This window comes from Microcebus murinus, unplaced genomic scaffold, assembly GCF_040939455.1.
Source record: "Microcebus murinus isolate Inina unplaced genomic scaffold, M.murinus_Inina_mat1.0 scaf007_hap2_Mmur4.0, whole genome shotgun sequence".
NCBI classification, from domain to species: domain Eukaryota; kingdom Metazoa; phylum Chordata; class Mammalia; order Primates; family Cheirogaleidae; genus Microcebus; species Microcebus murinus.
The window spans coordinates 719,881-735,859 of record NW_027438953.1 but is presented as its reverse complement, the minus strand read 5'-3'; the positions used below and the strand labels follow the sequence as shown (position 1 = coordinate 735,859).

The following is a 15,979-nucleotide window of genomic DNA, read 5'->3' as shown; positions in this document are numbered from 1 at the left end:
CCGTCTAGGGCCACACCACCCTGAACGCCCCGGATCTCGTCTGGTCTCGGAAGCTAAGCAGGGTGGGGCCCGGTTAGTACTTGGATGGGAGACCGCCTGGGAATACCGGGTGCCACAGGCTGCTTCTTTTTTTTTTTTTTTTTTTTTTTTTTTTTTTTTTTTTGCCTCTTGTTCTGTCCCCTTTCTGGGAGCGCGGCGGCGGCCCGGGGTGGGGGTGACCCCAACCCTCAGTGCCCGCCGCGGTGCCTGGCGCCCCAGCCCGCACCGTGGGTCCTCCTCTTGTCCCAAGCCGCGACACCGCCGCCACGCGGCAGCATGCGTGGCATCTGGACTGTCAGGTCTCAGACCAAAGGTCTGCTCTGTGGGAACCGACACGCTGGAGGAAACCTTGAGAGTCTGAGAGGGGAGGGAGTTCCAGAAGAAGGCCAGGATGTCATTTTGAGGGAGTATGTGACCAGAACTCGTCCCGTTGCTTTTGGGGGTTCTATGGGCTCCACGCAGGAATCTTTGGTGGTGGCACCTGATGTTGGGGGATCCGGAGTCACACCCAGACCTGCTCCACAGGCCTCCTTTTACTTTTCTCTTCGGATTCATTATTTTTAAAAAGTGTCTCTTACCTCTGTTATTGCATTTTCTTTTCTCTCTCTTTTCAAGCAGATGATGGGAGTACAAGTATTCAGGTGACATGTGTTGCCCGTGCCCCCCTCCCCCCTGTGTTCTCATTCATATACCTCTCATGTTGTTCCAGCGTATTGTGGGGGTACCAGTGTTAAGGTCGGGTACAGTTGCCCTCTCCAAGCCTCCCCCCTGGGGTCAGAGCTTCAAGTGCGCCCATCCCCCAGTCGCTGCGCACCCACCCCATTCCTAATGGATGTGGATGCCCATCCCCTCCCCCCACCCGCCCGACACCCACCCGATGAAGGTGATTCCTCTCCGTCCACTTAGGTGTCCATCCGTTCGTACCAATTTGCTGGTGAGCGCGCTCACGTGGTGCTCGTGTGTCCATTCTTGGGATACCTGGCTTACTGGAACGGGTTCCAGCTCTGGCCAGGAGAACACGAGAGGTGCCCTCTCACCGCTGCTCCTCACAGCCGAATGGCACTCCGTGGTGTCCACGCGCCACATTTTATTAATGCACTCCTGGATGGATGGGCACTCGGGTCGCTTCCACGTCTTTGCGATTGTGAATTGTGCCCTAACTGTCACCCTACCCCTTACCCAGCCCGTCTCCTCTGCCCCTGCCTGACGCACTCCTCCCCGGCCAGGCCCGTCACTGTCCTGGGCCCCCGCCTGACCGGCTCCTCCCCGCCCGGCCTGTCACCGTCCTCTGCCCCTGCCTGACATGCTCCTTCCCGCCCGGCCTCTCACCGTCCTCGGCCCCTGCCTGACCGGCTCCTCCGTCGCCTGGGCCTTCCAAGGGCTTGGTGTGGACGCTGCTTCCAGGAAGCCCTCCAGAAACCCGGCAGCAGGGTGGCCGCAGCAGTCTCCAGCAGCCGTCCCTAAGTCGAGTGCGGGGGGACGTGCCCCCGCTGCGCCGAGGGGGCCCAGCCTGGTGTCTTCCCTGAGGCCCTGCGGCTGGCTGCCGGCTGGGCTGCCCCTCCCCGCAAGGGGAGAGCCGCGGAGGTGGGGACCGCCTCCTGATGGGGACGTACGTACACGCAGCTCTCCACGTCGGATCCCGGGGCTCTCTGTCCTGCCCGAAGGCCCAGCGGGCCTGCGGGTCCTTAGAGTGGCAAAAACATCCGAAAGCTGAGACTGAGGGTCCGGTGGGTGTCTGCACTTTTGTGCTGGGCACCCCAGGGAGGCCCGGGGGCTGGCTGGACGACGCGGTCTGCTGGGCGGGGGTTTGGAGGAGCAACTGATGCCCTTTGCACTTTGGGTAGCAAGAGTCTGAGGTGTCTCTGAGCCCTGTGCCCTGTGGGGGCGGGGCGGGGGGGAGGAGGAGGAGGAGGAGGAGGAGGTGGGAAGGGCCGGGGCCTGCAGTCCTGTTCCCGGGGTGGCACGGCAAGTGGCTTCTTCCACAGGCTGCTTGGCCTGGGCTCCCTGCACCTGGGCCTTTGGAGGACCGGCCCTGTGCTTGCCAACACTTCCTGCAGGGACCCAGAGCTGGGAGGTGGCATCTCTCAGCCCTGGGTCGGGCAGAGCCCCAGCGGGCCATGCCCACAACCTCTCTCAGCACCGGTCCCCCAGAAGGCTCCTTTGGGACCAGGATTCTCTTGCGGTGACTCTTTAAGGTCTGGCCCCTGGATGGAGGGGCACCAGGAGTAGAGGAGCAGGAAGGGGAAGGGGGTGGCCATGCGAGGGGACACTTTGAGGCCAAGTCCCAGCTTCAGCCTGATCCTCCTGGGAACCCCGCTCTGAGACAAGGAGCCGGGCTTCGCATTCCCACAGCAGCCAGTCGTGGGCTGAGGACACCTGGGGCGTTGGGAACTCCCTGGCTTCTCCTGGGTTTAACATCTAGAGCTGCTTGTGAATCACGCCGCCACACACACCCGAGCGCAGGTGTCTTCCGCACAGACTGCGGGCCTCGCTCTTCTGAATGCCGCTAGCTCGCCACCCACCCACGGGTGAACCTGGTCAGGGTGCTTTCTCTCAGGGGCAGACTCTTTTCCGGGCGGGCTACCGGTGTCTCTGTTTGCTCGTTTCTTTCTTCCATTTCGGGAAAGTCTTCCTTGCTGGGTGTGGAAATCTCCTATGCCTTCCCTCGCCTATTCTGTCAGCTTTCAAATTCTCTTTCAGTTGCCACCCTCACAGATGGATTAGGAAACTCTTTCCGGTGCACTCATTAGTGAAATGACCTCAAGGAAGCTGGAATCCAATATCTAATGGCCGATTTTTAGCGAGTCCACACGCCAGGGTGGTCGGGGTCCAATGCAGCCCCGGCCAGGCCCAGGCCCCTTGGACTGGGCCACAGGAGGACACGGAGGAGGGTCCCGGCCCCCACGAAGCGGTGCCGGCAGTTCTCCACGGGCTTGGGCGTTTTCCAGAGGTAGGAGATGGAGGGGACTGATTTCTTCAGCGCCCCCCAAACCACGCCACCCCACCCCACCCATGGGACACATCCCCAGAGAGAGACGCCCCATACACTGGCTGTGCCCCAGCCCTGGCCCGGGGGAATAGGCGGCAGCCCACCCACAGGGCGAGGGGGGCCGCAGCTGAAAGGGGTTGTGGGGGAGGGCGGCCCCTGGCTGGGGTCAAAGGGCGAGCGTCCCGCTCGTGCGCAGTCAGCTGCGGCCAGGCGCCTGGGGTGGGCAGCGGGTACGTGAAGGAGGCCAGGCAAGGAGACGAGGGGGGCTGGGAGGGCTCCACCTTGGCGAGTCCAGCCGTGGAGGCGCATATTGTGTGAGTGTGCGTGAGTGTGAGTGTGTGTGTGTATAGAGAGACAGCCCCGCGCCCCGCCCCACCCCGCCCCGCCCCGCCCGTCACCCCCGACCCTCGGAGCACACCGGACCCGGCCCGGCGCGGGGCCTGGGGCGGGAGGAGGCGGCGGCGGCGGCGGAGGCTGCGGCGGGGGCGGCGGCGGGAAAGCGCAGAGAGGCTCGGCTTCTTGAGCGGGGCAGGGGCGCCCTCCGCCGTCTAGGGCCACACCACCCCGAACGCCCCCGAGCTCGTCTGGTCTGGGAAGCTAAGCAGGGTCGGGCCTCCTTAGTACTTGGATGGGAGACCGCCTGGGAATACCGGGTGCCTTAGGCTTCTTCTGGTTTTTTTTTTTTTTTTTTTTTTTTTTTGCCTCTTGTTCTGTTCCCTTTCTTGGAGCGCGGCGGCGGCCCGGGGTGGCGGTGACCCCCACCCTCAGCGCCCGCCGCGGTGCCTGGCGCCCCAGCCCGCACCGTGGGGCCTCCTCTTGTCCCAAGCCGCGACACCGCCGCCACGCGGCAGCACGCGTGGCATCTGGACTGTCAGGTCTCAGACCCAAGGTCTGCTCTGTGGGAACCGACACGCTGGAGGAAACCTTGAGAGTCTGAGAGGGGAGGGAGTTCCAGAAGAAGGCCAGGATGTCATTTTGAGGGAGTATGTGACCAGAACTCGTCCCGTTGCTTTTGGGGTTCTATGGGCTACACGTAGGAATCTTTGGTGGTGGCACCTGATGTTGGGGGATCCGGAGTCACACCCAGACCTGCTCCACAGGCCTCCTTTTACTTTTCTCTTCGGATTCATCATTTTTAAAAAGTGTCTCTTACCTCTATTATTGCATTTTCTTTTCTCTCTCTTTTCAAGCAGATGATGGGAGTACAAGTATTCAGGTGACATGTGTTGCCCGTGCCCCCCTCCCCCCTGTGTTCTTATTCAGATACCTCTCATGTTGTCCCAGCGTATCGTGGGTGCACCAATGTTAAGGTCGGGTACGTCGCCCTCTCCAAGCCTCCACCCTCGGGTCAGAGCTTCAAGCGCGCCCATCCCCCAGTCGGTGCGCACCCACCCCATCCCTAACGGATGTGTATGCCCATCCCTCCCCCCACCCGCCCGACACCCACCCGACGAAGGTGATTCCTCTCTGTCCACTTAGGTGTCCATCCGTTCGTACCAGTTTGCTGGTGAGCGCGAGCACGTGGTGCTCGTGTGTCCATTCTTGGGATACTCGGCTTACTGGAACGGGTTCCAGCTCTGGCCAGGAGAACACGAGAGGTGCCCTCTCACCGCTGCTCCTCACAGCCGAATGGCACTCCGTGGTGTCCACGCGCCACATTTTATTAATGCACTCCTGGATGGATGGGCACTCGGGTCGCTTCCACATCTTTGGGATTGTGAATTGTGCCCTAACTGTCACCCTACCCCTTACCCAGCCCGTCACCTCTGCCCCTGCCTGACGCACTCCTCCCCGGCCAGGCCCGTCACTGTCCTGGGCCCCCGCCTGACCGGCTCCTCCCCGCCCGGCGTGTCACCGTCCTCTGCCCCGGCCTGACATGCTCCTTCCCGCCCGGCCTCTCACCGTCCTCGGCCCCTGCCTGACCGGCTCCTCCGTCGCCTGGGCCTTCCAAGGGCTTGGTGTGGACGCTGCTTCCAGGAAGCCCTCCAGAAACCCGGCAGCAGGGTGGCCGCAGCAGTCTCCAGCAGCCGTCCCTAAGTCGCGTGCGGGGGGACGTGCCCCCGCTGTGCCGCGGGGGCCCAGCCTGGTGTCTTCCCTGAGGCCCTGCGGCTGCCGGCTGCCGCTCCCCGCAAGGGGAGAGCCGCGGAGGTGGGGACCGCCTCCTGATGGGGACGTACACGCAGCTCTCCACGTCGGATTCCGGGGCTCTCTGTCCTGCCCGAAGGCCCAGCGGGCCTGCGGGTCCTTAGAGTGGCAAAAGCATCCGAAAGCTGAGATTGAGGGTCCGGTGGGTGTCTGCACTTTTGTGCTGGGCACCGCAGGGAGGCCCGGGGGCTGGCTGGACGACGCGGTCTGCTGGGCGGGGGGGGGTTGGAGGAGCAACTGATGCCCTTTGCACTTTGGGTAGCAAGAGTCTGAGGTGTCTCTGAGCCCTGTGCCCTGTGGGGGCGGGGCGGGGGGGAGGAGGAGGAGGAGGAGGAGGAGGTGGGAAGGGCCGGGGCCTGCAGTCCTGTTCCCGGGGTGGCAGGGCAAGTGGCTTCTTCCACAGGCTGCTTGGCCTGGGCTCCCTGCACCTGGGCCTTTGGAGGACCGGCCCTGTGCTTGCCAACACTTCCTGCAGGGACCCAGAGCTGGGAGGTGGCATCTCTCAGCCCTGGGTCGGGCAGAGCCCCAGCGGGCCATGCCCACAACCTCTCTCAGCACCGGTCCCCCAGAAGGCTCCTTTGGGACCAGGATTCTCTTGCGGTGACTCTTTAAGGTCTGGCCCCTGGATGGAGGGGCACCAGGAGTGGAGGAGCAGGAAGGGGAAGGGGGTGGCCATGCGAAGGGACACTTTGAGGCCAAGTCCCAGCTTCAGCCTGATCCTCCTGGGAACCCCGCTCTGAGACAAGGAGCCGGGCTTCGCATTCCCACAGCAGCCAGTCGTGTGCTGAGGACACCTGGGGCGTTGGGAACTCCCTGGCTTCTCCTTGGTTTAACATCTAGAGCTGCTTGGGAATCGCGCCGCCACACACACCCGAGCGCAGGTGTCTTCCGCACAGACTGCGGGCCTCGCTCTTCTGAATGCCGCTAGCTCGCCACACACCCACGGGTGAACCTGGTCAGGGTGCTTTCTCTCAGGGGCAGACTCTTTTCCGGGCGGGCTACCGGTGTCTCTGTTTGCTCGTTTCTTTCTTCCATTTCGGGAAAGTCTTCCTTGCTGGGTGTGGAAATCTCCTATGCCTTCCCTCGCCTATTCTGTCAGCTTTCAAATTCTCTTTCAGTTGCCACCCTCACAGATGGATTAGGAAACTCTTTCCGGTGCACTCATTAGTGAAATGACCTCAAGGAAGCTGGAATCCAATATCTAATGGCCGATTTTTAGCGAGTCCACACGCCAGGGTGGTCGGGGTCCAATGCAGCCCCGGCCAGGCCCAGGCCCCTTGGACTGGGCCACAGGAGGACACGGAGGAGGGTCCCGGCCCCCACGAAGCGGTGCCGGCAGTTCTCCACGGGCTTGGGCGTTTTCCAGAGGTAGGAGATGGAGGGGACTGATTTCTTCAGCGCCCCCCAAACCACGCCACCCCACCCCACCCATGGGACACATCCCCAGAGAGAGACGCCCCATACACTGGCTGTGCCCCAGCCCTGGCCCGGGGGAATAGGCGGCAGCCCACCCACAGGGCGAGGGGGGCCGCAGCTGAAAGGGGTTGTGGGGGAGGGCGGCCCCTGGCTGGGGTCAAAGGGCGAGCGTCCCGCTCGTGCGCAGTCAGCTGCGGCCAGGCGCCTGGGGTGGGCAGCGGGTACGTGAAGGAGGCCAGGCAAGGAGACGAGGGGGGCTGGGAGGGCTCCACCTTGGCGAGTCCAGCCGTGGAGGCGCATATTGTGTGAGTGTGCGTGAGTGTGAGTGTGTGTGTGTATAGAGAGACAGCCCCGCGCCCCGCCCCACCCCGCCCCGCCCCGCCCGTCACCCCCGACCCTCGGAGCACACCGGACCCGGCCCGGCGCGGGGCCTGGGGCGGGAGGAGGCGGCGGCGGCGGCGGCGGCGGCGGCGGCGGAGGCTGCGGCGGGGGCGGCGGCGGGAAAGCGCAGAGAGGCTCGGCTTCTTGAGCGGGGCAGGGGCGCCCTCCGCCGTCTAGGGCCACACCACCCCGAACGCCCCCGAGCTCGTCTGGTCTGGGAAGCTAAGCAGGGTCGGGCCTCCTTAGTACTTGGATGGGAGACCGCCTGGGAATACCGGGTGCCTTAGGCTTCTTCTGGTTTTTTTTTTTTTTTTTTTTTTTTTTTGCCTCTTGTTCTGTTCCCTTTCTTGGAGCGCGGCGGCGGCCCGGGGTGGCGGTGACCCCCACCCTCAGCGCCCGCCGCGGTGCCTGGCGCCCCAGCCCGCACCGTGGGGCCTCCTCTTGTCCCAAGCCGCGACACCGCCGCCACGCGGCAGCACGCGTGGCATCTGGACTGTCAGGTCTCAGACCCAAGGTCTGCTCTGTGGGAACCGACACGCTGGAGGAAACCTTGAGAGTCTGAGAGGGGAGGGAGTTCCAGAAGAAGGCCAGGATGTCATTTTGAGGGAGTATGTGACCAGAACTCGTCCCGTTGCTTTTGGGGTTCTATGGGCTACACGTAGGAATCTTTGGTGGTGGCACCTGATGTTGGGGGATCCGGAGTCACACCCAGACCTGCTCCACAGGCCTCCTTTTACTTTTCTCTTCGGATTCATCATTTTTAAAAAGTGTCTCTTACCTCTATTATTGCATTTTCTTTTCTCTCTCTTTTCAAGCAGATGATGGGAGTACAAGTATTCAGGTGACATGTGTTGCCCGTGCCCCCCTCCCCCCTGTGTTCTTATTCAGATACCTCTCATGTTGTCCCAGCGTATCGTGGGGGCACCAATGTTAAGGTCGGGTACGTCGCCCTCTCCAAGCCTCCACCCTCGGGTCAGAGCTTCAAGCGCGCCCATCCCCCAGTCGGTGCGCACCCACCCCATCCCTAACGGATGTGTATGCCCATCCCTCCCCCCACCCGCCCGACACCCACCCGACGAAGGTGATTCCTCTCTGTCCACTTAGGTGTCCATCCGTTCGTACCAGTTTGCTGGTGAGCGCGAGCACGTGGTGCTCGTGTGTCCATTCTTGGGATACTCGGCTTACTGGAACGGGTTCCAGCTCTGGCCAGGAGAACACGAGAGGTGCCCTCTCACCGCTGCTCCTCACAGCCGAATGGCACTCCGTGGTGTCCACGCGCCACATTTTATTAATGCACTCCTGGATGGATGGGCACTCGGGTCGCTTCCACATCTTTGGGATTGTGAATTGTGCCCTAACTGTCACCCTACCCCTTACCCAGCCCGTCACCTCTGCCCCTGCCTGACGCACTCCTCCCCGGCCAGGCCCGTCACTGTCCTGGGCCCCCGCCTGACCGGCTCCTCCCCGCCCGGCGTGTCACCGTCCTCTGCCCCGGCCTGACATGCTCCTTCCCGCCCGGCCTCTCACCGTCCTCGGCCCCTGCCTGACCGGCTCCTCCGTCGCCTGGGCCTTCCAAGGGCTTGGTGTGGACGCTGCTTCCAGGAAGCCCTCCAGAAACCCGGCAGCAGGGTGGCCGCAGCAGTCTCCAGCAGCCGTCCCTAAGTCGCGTGCGGGGGGACGTGCCCCCGCTGTGCCGCGGGGGCCCAGCCTGGTGTCTTCCCTGAGGCCCTGCGGCTGCCGGCTGCCGCTCCCCGCAAGGGGAGAGCCGCGGAGGTGGGGACCGCCTCCTGATGGGGACGTACACGCAGCTCTCCACGTCGGATTCCGGGGCTCTCTGTCCTGCCCGAAGGCCCAGCGGGCCTGCGGGTCCTTAGAGTGGCAAAAGCATCCGAAAGCTGAGATTGAGGGTCCGGTGGGTGTCTGCACTTTTGTGCTGGGCACCCCAGGGAGGCCCGGGGGCTGGCTGGACGACGCGGTCTGCTGGGCGGGGGTTTGGAGGAGCAACTGATGCCCTTTGCACTTTGGGTAGCAAGAGTCTGAGGTGTCTCTGAGCCCTGTGCCCTGTGGGGGCGGGGCGGGGGGGAGGAGGAGGAGGAGGAGGAGGAGGTGGGAAGGGCCGGGGCCTGCAGTCCTGTTCCCGGGGTGGCACGGCAAGTGGCTTCTTCCACAGGCTGCTTGGCCTGGGCTCCCTGCACCTGGGCCTTTGGAGGACCGGCCCTGTGCTTGCCAACACTTCCTGCAGGGACCCAGAGCTGGGAGGTGGCATCTCTCAGCCCTGGGTCGGGCAGAGCCCCAGCGGGCCATGCCCACAACCTCTCTCAGCACCGGTCCCCCAGAAGGCTCCTTTGGGACCAGGATTCTCTTGCGGTGACTCTTTAAGGTCTGGCCCCTGGATGGAGGGGCACCAGGAGTGGAGGAGCAGGAAGGGGAAGGGGGTGGCCATGCGAGGGGACACTTTGAGGCCAAGTCCCAGCTTCAGCCTGATCCTCCTGGGAACCCCGCTCTGAGACAAGGAGCCGGGCTTCGCATTCCCACAGCAGCCAGTCATGGGCTGAGGACACCTGGGGCGTTGGGAACTCCCTGGCTTCTCCTGGGTTTAACATCTAGAGCTGCTTGTGAATCACGCCGCCACACACACCCGAGCGCAGGTGTCTTCCGCACAGACTGCGGGCCTCGCTCTTCTGAATGCCGCTAGCTCGCCACCCACCCACGGGTGAACCTGGTCAGGGTGCTTTCTCTCAGGGGCAGACTCTTTTCCGGGCGGGCTACCGGTGTCTCTGTTTGCTCGTTTCTTTCTTCCATTTCGGGAAAGTCTTCCTTGCTGGGTGTGGAAATCTCCTATGCCTTCCCTCGCCTATTCTGTCAGCTTTCAAATTCTCTTTCAGTTGCCACCCTCACAGATGGATTAGGAAACTCTTTCCGGTGCACTCATTAGTGAAATGACCTCAAGGAAGCTGGAATCCAATATCTAATGGCCGATTTTTAGCGAGTCCACACGCCAGGGTGGTCGGGGTCCAATGCAGCCCCGGCCAGGCCCAGGCCCCTTGGACTGGGCCACAGGAGGACACGGAGGAGGGTCCCGGCCCCCACGAAGCGGTGCCGGCAGTTCTCCACGGGCTTGGGCGTTTTCCAGAGGTAGGAGATGGAGGGGACTGATTTCTTCAGCGCCCCCCAAACCACGCCACCCCACCCCACCCATGGGACACATCCCCAGAGAGAGACGCCCCATACACTGGCTGTGCCCCAGCCCTGGCCCGGGGGAATAGGCGGCAGCCCACCCACAGGGCGAGGGGGGCCGCAGCTGAAAGGGGTTGTGGGGGAGGGCGGCCCCTGGCTGGGGTCAAAGGGCGAGCGTCCCGCTCGTGCGCAGTCAGCTGCGGCCAGGCGCCTGGGGTGGGCAGCGGGTACGTGAAGGAGGCCAGGCAAGGAGACGAGGGGGGCTGGGAGGGCTCCACCTTGGCGAGTCCAGCCGTGGAGGCGCATATTGTGTGAGTGTGCGTGAGTGTGAGTGTGTGTGTGTATAGAGAGACAGCCCCGCGCCCCGCCCCACCCCGCCCCGCCCCGCCCGTCACCCCCGACCCTCGGAGCACACCGGACCCGGCCCGGCGCGGGGCCTGGGGCGGGAGGAGGCGGCGGCGGCGGCGGCGGCGGCGGCGGAGGCTGCGGCGGGGGCGGCGGCGGGAAAGCGCAGAGAGGCTCGGCTTCTTGAGCGGGGCAGGGGCGCCCTCCGCCGTCTAGGGCCACACCACCCCGAACGCCCCCGAGCTCGTCTGGTCTGGGAAGCTAAGCAGGGTCGGGCCTCCTTAGTACTTGGATGGGAGACCGCCTGGGAATACCGGGTGCCTTAGGCTTCTTCTGGTTTTTTTTTTTTTTTTTTTTTTTTTTTGCCTCTTGTTCTGTTCCCTTTCTGGGAGCGCGGCGGCGGCCCGGGGTGGCGGTGACCCCCACCCTCAGCGCCCGCCGCGGTGCCTGGCGCCCCAGCCCGCACCGTGGGGCCTCCTCTTGTCCCAAGCCGCGACACCGCCGCCACGCGGCAGCACGCGTGGCATCTGGACTGTCAGGTCTCAGACCCAAGGTCTGCTCTGTGGGAACCGACACGCTGGAGGAAACCTTGAGAGTCTGAGAGGGGAGGGAGTTCCAGAAGAAGGCCAGGATGTCATTTTGAGGGAGTATGTGACCAGAACTCGTCCCGTTGCTTTTGGGGTTCTATGGGCTACACGTAGGAATCTTTGGTGGTGGCACCTGATGTTGGGGGATCCGGAGTCACACCCAGACCTGCTCCACAGGCCTCCTTTTACTTTTCTCTTCGGATTCATCATTTTTAAAAAGTGTCTCTTACCTCTATTATTGCATTTTCTTTTCTCTCTCTTTTCAAGCAGATGATGGGAGTACAAGTATTCAGGTGACATGTGTTGCCCGTGCCCCCCTCCCCCCTGTGTTCTTATTCAGATACCTCTCATGTTGTCCCAGCGTATCGTGGGGGCACCAATGTTAAGGTCGGGTACGTCGCCCTCTCCAAGCCTCCACCCTCGGGTCAGAGCTTCAAGCGCGCCCATCCCCCAGTCGGTGCGCACCCACCCCATCCCTAACGGATGTGTATGCCCATCCCTCCCCCCACCCGCCCGACACCCACCCGACGAAGGTGATTCCTCTCTGTCCACTTAGGTGTCCATCCGTTCGTACCAGTTTGCTGGTGAGCGCGAGCACGTGGTGCTCGTGTGTCCATTCTTGGGATACTCGGCTTACTGGAACGGGTTCCAGCTCTGGCCAGGAGAACACGAGAGGTGCCCTCTCACCGCTGCTCCTCACAGCCGAATGGCACTCCGTGGTGTCCACGCGCCACATTTTATTAATGCACTCCTGGATGGATGGGCACTCGGGTCGCTTCCACATCTTTGGGATTGTGAATTGTGCCCTAACTGTCACCCTACCCCTTACCCAGCCCGTCACCTCTGCCCCTGCCTGACGCACTCCTCCCCGGCCAGGCCCGTCACTGTCCTGGGCCCCCGCCTGACCGGCTCCTCCCCGCCCGGCGTGTCACCGTCCTCTGCCCCGGCCTGACATGCTCCTTCCCGCCCGGCCTCTCACCGTCCTCGGCCCCTGCCTGACCGGCTCCTCCGTCGCCTGGGCCTTCCAAGGGCTTGGTGTGGACGCTGCTTCCAGGAAGCCCTCCAGAAACCCGGCAGCAGGGTGGCCGCAGCAGTCTCCAGCAGCCGTCCCTAAGTCGCGTGCGGGGGGACGTGCCCCCGCTGTGCCGCGGGGGCCCAGCCTGGTGTCTTCCCTGAGGCCCTGCGGCTGCCGGCTGCCGCTCCCCGCAAGGGGAGAGCCGCGGAGGTGGGGACCGCCTCCTGATGGGGACGTACACGCAGCTCTCCACGTCGGATTCCGGGGCTCTCTGTCCTGCCCGAAGGCCCAGCGGGCCTGCGGGTCCTTAGAGTGGCAAAAGCATCCGAAAGCTGAGATTGAGGGTCCGGTGGGTGTCTGCACTTTTGTGCTGGGCACCCCAGGGAGGCCCGGGGGCTGGCTGGACGACGCGGTCTGCTGGGCGGGGGTTTGGAGGAGCAACTGATGCCCTTTGCACTTTGGGTAGCAAGAGTCTGAGGTGTCTCTGAGCCCTGTGCCCTGTGGGGGCGGGGCGGGGGGGAGGAGGAGGAGGAGGAGGAGGAGGTGGGAAGGGCCGGGGCCTGCAGTCCTGTTCCCGGGGTGGCACGGCAAGTGGCTTCTTCCACAGGCTGCTTGGCCTGGGCTCCCTGCACCTGGGCCTTTGGAGGACCGGCCCTGTGCTTGCCAACACTTCCTGCAGGGACCCAGAGCTGGGAGGTGGCATCTCTCAGCCCTGGGTCGGGCAGAGCCCCAGCGGGCCATGCCCACAACCTCTCTCAGCACCGGTCCCCCAGAAGGCTCCTTTGGGACCAGGATTCTCTTGCGGTGACTCTTTAAGGTCTGGCCCCTGGATGGAGGGGCACCAGGAGTGGAGGAGCAGGAAGGGGAAGGGGGTGGCCATGCGAAGGGACACTTTGAGGCCAAGTCCCAGCTTCAGCCTGATCCTCCTGGGAACCCCGCTCTGAGACAAGGAGCCGGGCTTCGCATTCCCACAGCAGCCAGTCGTGTGCTGAGGACACCTGGGGCGTTGGGAACTCCCTGGCTTCTCCTTGGTTTAACATCTAGAGCTGCTTGGGAATCGCGCCGCCACACACACCCGAGCGCAGGTGTCTTCCGCACAGACTGCGGGCCTCGCTCTTCTGAATGCCGCTAGCTCGCCACACACCCACGGGTGAACCTGGTCAGGGTGCTTTCTCTCAGGGGCAGACTCTTTTCCGGGCGGGCTACCGGTGTCTCTGTTTGCTCGTTTCTTTCTTCCATTTCGGGAAAGTCTTCCTTGCTGGGTGTGGAAATCTCCTATGCCTTCCCTCGCCTATTCTGTCAGCTTTCAAATTCTCTTTCAGTTGCCACCCTCACAGATGGATTAGGAAACTCTTTCCGGTGCACTCATTAGTGAAATGACCTCAAGGAAGCTGGAATCCAATATCTAATGGCCGATTTTTAGCGAGTCCACACGCCAGGGTGGTCGGGGTCCAATGCAGCCCCGGGCAGGCCCAGGCCCCTTGGACTGGGCCACAGGAGGACACGGAGGAGGGTCCCGGCCCCCACGAAGCGGTGCCGGCAGTTCTCCACGGGCTTGGGCGTTTTCCAGAGGTAGGAGATGGAGGGGACTGATTTCTTCAGCGCCCCCCAAACCACGCCACCCCACCCCACCCATGGGACACATCCCCAGAGAGAGACGCCCCATACACTGGCTGTGCCCCAGCCCTGGCCCGGGGGAATAGGCGGCAGCCCACCCAAAGGGCGAGGGGGGCCGCAGATGAAAGGGGTTGTGGGGGAGGGCGGCCCCTGGCTGGGGTCAAAGGGCGAGCGTCCAGCGCGTGCGCAGTCAGCGGCGGCGAGGCGCGGGGGTGGGCAGCGGGTATGTGAAGGAGGCCAGGCAAGGAGACGAGGGGGGCTGGGAGGGCTCCACCTTGGCGAGTCCAGCCGTGGAGGCGCATATTGTGTGAGTGTGCGTGAGTGTGAGTGTGTGTGTGTATAGAGAGACAGCCCCGCGCCCCGCCCCACCCCGCCCCGCCCCGCCCGTCACCCCCGACCCTCGGAGCACACCGGACCCGGCCCGGCGCGGGGCCTGGGGCGGGAGGAGGCGGCGGCGGCGGCGGGAAAGCGCAGAGAGGCTCGGCTTCTTGAGCGGGGCAGGGGCGCCCTCCGCCGTCTAGGGCCACACCACCCCGAACGCCCCCGAGCTCGTCTGGTCTGGGAAGCTAAGCAGGGTCGGGCCTCCTTAGTACTTGGATGGGAGACCGCTTGGGAATACCGGGTGCCTTAGGCTTCTTCTGGTTTTTTTTTTTTTTTTTTTTGCCTCCTGTTCCCTTTCTGGGAGCGCGGCGGCGGCCCGGGGTGGGGGTGACCCCCACCCTCAGCGCCCGCCGCGGTGCCTGGCGCCCCAGCCCGCACCGTGGGGCCTCCTCTTGTCCCAAGCCGCGACACCGCCGCCACGCGGCAGCACGCGTGGCATCTGGACTGTCAGGTCTCAGACCCAAGGTCTGCTCTGTGGGAACCGACACGCTGGAGGAAACCTTGAGAGTCTGAGAGGGGAGGGAGTTCCAGAAGAAGGCCAGGATGTCATTTTGAGGGAGTATGTGACCAGAACTCGTCCCGTTGCTTTTGGGGTTCTATGGGCTACACGTAGGAATCTTTGGTGGTGGCACCTGATGTTGGGGGATCCGGAGTCACACCCAGACCTGCTCCACAGGCCTCCTTTTACTTTTCTCTTCGGATTCATCATTTTTAAAAAGTGTCTCTTACCTCTATTATTGCATTTTCTTTTCTCTCTCTTTTCAAGCAGATGATGGGAGTACAAGTATTCAGGTGACATGTGTTGCCCGTGCCCCCCTCCCCCCTGTGTTCTTATTCAGATACCTCTCATGTTGTCCCAGCGTATCGTGGGGGCACCAATGTTAAGGTCGGGTACGTCGCCCTCTCCAAGCCTCCACCCTCGGGTCAGAGCTTCAAGCGCGCCCATCCCCCAGTCGGTGCGCACCCACCCCATCCCTAACGGATGTGTATGCCCATCCCTCCCCCCACCCGCCCGACACCAACCCGACGAAGGTGATTCCTCTCTGTCCACTTAGGTGTCCATCCGTTCGTACCAGTTTGCTGGTGAGCGCGAGCACGTGGTGCTCGTGTGTCCATTCTTGGGATACTCGGCTTACTGGAACGGGTTCCAGCTCTGGCCAGGAGAACACGAGAGGTGCCCTCTCACCGCTGCTCCTCACAGCCGAATGGCACTCCGTGGTGTCCACGCGCCACATTTTATTAATGCACTCCTGGATGGAGGGGCACTCGGGTCGCTTCCACATCTTTGCGATTGTGAATTGTGCCCTAACTGTCACCCTACCCCTTACCCAGCCCGTCACCTCTGCCCCTGCCTGACGCACTCCTCCCCGGCCAGGCCCGTCACTGTCCTGGGCCCCCGCCTGACCGGCTCCTCCCCGCCCGGCGTGTCACCGTCCTCTGCCCCGGCCTGACATGCTCCTTCCCGCCCGGCCTCTCACCGTCCTCGGCCCCTGCCTGACCGGCTCCTCCGTCGCCTGGGCCTTCCAAGGGCTTGGTGTGGACGCTGCTTCCAGGAAGCCCTCCAGAAACCCGGCAGCAGGGTGGCCGCAGCAGTCTCCAGCAGCCGTCCCTAAGTCGCGTGCGGGGGGACGTGCCCCCGCTGTGCCGCGGGGGCCCAGCCTGGTGTCTTCCCTGAGGCCCTGCGGCTGCCGGCTGCCGCTCCCCGCAAGGGGAGAGCCGCGGAGGTGGGGACCGCCTCCTGATGGGGACGTACACGCAGCTCTCCACGTCGGATTCCGGGGCTCTCTGTCCTGCCCGAAGGCCCAGCGGGCCTGCGGGTCCTTAGAGTGGCAAAAGCATCCGAAAGCTGAGATTGAGGGTCCGGTGGGTGTCTGCACTTTTGTGCTG

At 63.6% G+C, this 15,979-nt stretch overlaps 5 pseudogenes; all 5 read left to right on the top strand.

The window, feature by feature from the left end:
* The first annotated feature begins 2 nt into the window (after positions 1–2).
* On the top strand, positions 3–121 carry LOC142866835 (uncharacterized; annotated as a pseudogene).
* Positions 122–3,574: 3,453 nt separating this feature from the next.
* Positions 3,575–3,693, top strand: LOC142866891 (uncharacterized; annotated as a pseudogene).
* Positions 3,694–7,141: 3,448 nt separating this feature from the next.
* Positions 7,142–7,260, top strand: LOC142866890 (uncharacterized; annotated as a pseudogene).
* A 3,442-nt stretch (positions 7,261–10,702) lies between these two features.
* Positions 10,703–10,821, top strand: LOC142866889 (uncharacterized; annotated as a pseudogene).
* Positions 10,822–14,226: 3,405 nt separating this feature from the next.
* LOC142866907 (uncharacterized) lies at positions 14,227–14,345 on the top strand (annotated as a pseudogene).
* The last annotated feature ends 1,634 nt before the right edge of the window (positions 14,346–15,979 follow it).